This window comes from Borostomias antarcticus, assembly GCF_949987555.1.
Source record: "Borostomias antarcticus genome assembly, chromosome: 5".
NCBI classification, from domain to species: domain Eukaryota; kingdom Metazoa; phylum Chordata; class Actinopteri; order Stomiiformes; family Stomiidae; genus Borostomias; species Borostomias antarcticus.
Genome location: NC_140238.1, coordinates 717953 through 721721, shown reverse-complemented (window position 1 = coordinate 721721; position 3769 = coordinate 717953). Strand labels below are relative to the sequence as shown.

At 38.6% G+C, this 3769-nt stretch overlaps 1 protein-coding gene across 1 annotated transcript in view; it reads left to right on the top strand.

The window, feature by feature from the left end:
• The window catches only part of foxn3 (forkhead box N3), a gene marked incomplete at its 5' end in the record, with an annotated part of 11462 nt that extends 8145 nt beyond the window's left edge, over positions 1-3317 (top strand). The window contains one exon of the mRNA XM_084438338.1: positions 1-3317. This exon is cut by the window's left edge and continues 1233 nt beyond it.
• Between the last annotated feature and the right edge of the window lie 452 nt (positions 3318-3769).

The following is a 3769-nucleotide window of genomic DNA, read 5'->3' as shown; positions in this document are numbered from 1 at the left end:
AATGTATTAGTGCAATTCCACTGAAGTGACATTGGTGCAAGGCATCTGTCAGGTACAGTTTGACTGGGGGGGTGGAGTCTGACGAAGCCCTGATGTTAATGCTAATGAAACCCTGTGAAATGGTTAGCTTACCCGCAGTTAGCCTAGCGTAGCCCTGACGTCCTCGAGCGTTACCATGGAAGGTTCCACAACAGCTTGTGTGTGTGTGTCCTTAGTGTGTCCATGTGGGGGTGGAACTCTTGGTCAGCCCAGTGATGACACTAGTACTTTCTTAGTAAGGTTTTAGTACTTTCTTTCTTGTGTTTCCCCACCTCACCTATCCTTCTAAGGTGCTGATTTAATTTAGCCACCCAAACCATGTAGCTAGCATGTCAAGGCATAAACACTGACAGTTCCTTCTTTAGCATTACATTGGGATGAAGGTCCCTGGCAGACAGTAGAATAGGCTTGGTTAGGAAGAAAGCTTTCTTCAAATAAAGCCAGCTAATGGAGTTAAATAAAAAGAAGCCATAAGCTAATAGGCTAGCTAGCGCTTATCAGAGAGTAAGATAATCTCAGAAAAGCAATCAGTGAGTTAGACAAAGTGAAAATATATATATAAAAAATAGTGATATTTCCCTGTGGCACAAAAAACCTGAATACCTTGAGTGGTTGAAAAGGATGCTACAGTACCTGCCAATTTTATTTTTAGTGAGAGAATTATATGACTACAGAGTTTGTTTGTGTTTGTTTATGTTTACTTACCTACCCTCATAACGTAATAAAGCAATTTCATCCAGTCAGGATTACACTGTATAAAAGTTACGCTAGTTTTTTTGGGTTCCCTTTCTTAATTTAAGCAATGTAGCCAGCAGGATTTTTCCAAATCATGTTGCATGGGTTCTGTAAAGAAAAAGAAAACTGTTTTTTTATCCTGACAAAAGTTCATGTAAGGTAAATAATGTATTTAGCATGGAGCATGAATTATTTTCATAAAAAATATAGATCCTAGCGAGCAAAATGGTTCTGCCTCTACGTTCTGCGCCGTGGGTGTAGAATTCCTCTCCATTGTTTTTGTCTTGAACAGGTTTATTTACATGTTGTTGTTTCATCCTCATAGTTGTTGTTTTTTGTGGGCTCGAAAAAGATGAAGCAACTGGTCAGGAACAATAACTGGACTGGTGGGAAAAGCTGTCTGCAATATTACGACTTCACTTTTGGAGTGGAGGCTACAGTTGACTACCGGTAGCTTTCTACACGCTCCCTCTCCTCTTGCCCACAGGGATCCACGCATTTGTCGGACTCTTGTGAGAAATCGGTGGCCATGCTAGAAAGGACAGCCACATGACTACAGAAAGTAGATGAGATTTTTGTTTGAACTCTCGGGTGAGGACAATGCAGACTGCTTAAAGTTTGCTAGAAAATGACACGTTTTTACTTCCGTCCTTTCCAACATGGCCATATGTTGACAGCAGTGTGGAGAGATGGTGGCAGTTCAGTGTTCAGGCTCATGTCATAAGAGGATGTGTTGATGAGTGTTAACTCTTCTGTTCCTCATCCCCTCCTCCTCTCTGCCCGTTAGTCCCCCACGTCTCTTTTTAAAGGTTCGGTACATCGTTGATATTTCAGGGTCTTCCATTTTGAATGACACAGCAGTAGTTTTGCTGTCTATTTATGGTGTTTTCACTTATTTTTCTCCTGCCATTTTTGTTTTTACTCATGTTCTTTTCACGTTTCAGTATCAGTATTACATAGGCTGCCATCTTGTTGCACAACTTGTTGCACATGAGACTCAAACCATATACCTGATGTAGTAGGATGGCTAATAGATACACAACACTAGTGCATATTATTCACATCATTTTGCCAGATTGCACTAAGATGTGGAATTAAAGATATTGTATATGTTCAGTGCCAAAGCCTGTAAAATTATATATTTACCAGAAAAACAGTAGATGACACACATACTTGATGTGTATGTCCGACATAAATTTTCCAGTGAGTTGTAGCATGTCTGTCAGATACCCTTGTACAATATGTTATAATCATACTTGTTTGCATTACACTACTTACTGTGCATTCTTCATCGGGATACTGAGTTGTATGAAATTTGTTTGTGCTCCTGTAGTTTTATGTGATCATAGGTTTTTCTGCCAACATAACATAATATGTGTGGAATGACAAAATGTATCTAGCCAATGGGTGAGCTTGTCAGAATGTCATCACATTTTGCATAGCCTCATTGGCTCCCAAAGTGACATCCTGCCCCTTAGCCATTATCCCAGCCAATAGGAGATGGGACATGATAATTATATTCAGTGTGGCATGCATAAGCTCCTTGTGATCTCTACATGTTACACTTAAAAGACATCAAGCATTTATGTCTGTCTATAAAGCAGGCTATTTCAAGTCGAAATACAACATTGTCATTAAGCAATTTACATATTAGAACGACGACAATCTACGCCAGCCTCTGTTACTGTCACTTTGTAAACACACATAAATGCTTGGACTTCTCCTCAATGTGGTTAATGTGATGACCTTCTCTGGGTCAGACTGCCTGCTGTGTAAAACGTACCCTCCACCGATCCAGCTGTATATTTGAGTTGTCCCCAGATCCGCTGAGGGACACCGGCCCTCCTGAGACAAACACTCACTACGCAACTTCTCCGCTGGCACGCCGGCGCCACCATGCTAGGAATGGAAGAGGTGTTCTTGAGAAGCATAGAAATATCAAATATATTATCTGTTGATACTATCCAGGCAAATGACCGCAGAGTGAAATAGTTCCATTGTGTGTTGATTTTGTCTTTATTTTCAACTGACATTATTTGTTTACTGTTATCGGGGGGTTTAATATGAGAGGAATGAACAAAGGGTCATCAGGTTCCATTCATAGTACACTATTCACCTCGTACACAGAAAATACATGGCAATAGTACACTATTCCCCACAACTATTGCACCTATTATTATTATTATTAGTAGTAGTAGTAGTAGTAGTAGTAGTAGCTTAATTCCAATAAAATTGGCAATTACTTCATGTCTCAATGAAAAATACTTAGAAGTAATAAGTGATAGGTTACTTTGGTAACATTGTTATTGGTAACAAAATGCAAACATGTACAATGCCATGTAATTTCTGAGTCAGTGACGGGTAGATAGTTTACCATGAAAAAATGTGCTACCAATCATTGAGTGTTTCTCTTTTAGTAAAGCGTAGTCTTGACGGCATGACCTTCCAGCTGATCTGATGGAGCCGTAGGTGTGTGCTGTATTTACTTGTGTAATCATATTGCCAAAGACAAACAACTTCATCGATTAATGTAAATATCACTTTGTCCATCGAGATGACGAAAGTATGTTTGTTTTAACTTTTCATTTGTTTAGTTTTTTTTTTCAGAAGAAAAAAAAAAGACCTACCATAAAGTTTCTGTGCTGTATTGTCTTCCAGTTGCAATAAAAAAAAGAACGCATTGCAAAAAGTGAAGAGTTGTCAGCCTTCGTTCTCAACTCAACTCAAATTTTATTTATAAAGCACATTTAAAACAGAGGTTGACCAAAGTGCTGTACAGCTCCACAGCAACAAAACAAGACACCCCTGGGTGGCAGATCTATAAACAGAATTACTTGTAATACATACCTGTGAAAGTTCATGAAGATTGTAGATAAAAAGAAATTTGGTCTGAAATAAAAAAAATAAAAATGCCATACAAACATACCCCTTATCTTTTTTGTGGGTGGAAATAATTACAATTTTCACAGAAATTTATTTTTATCTACAATCTTCA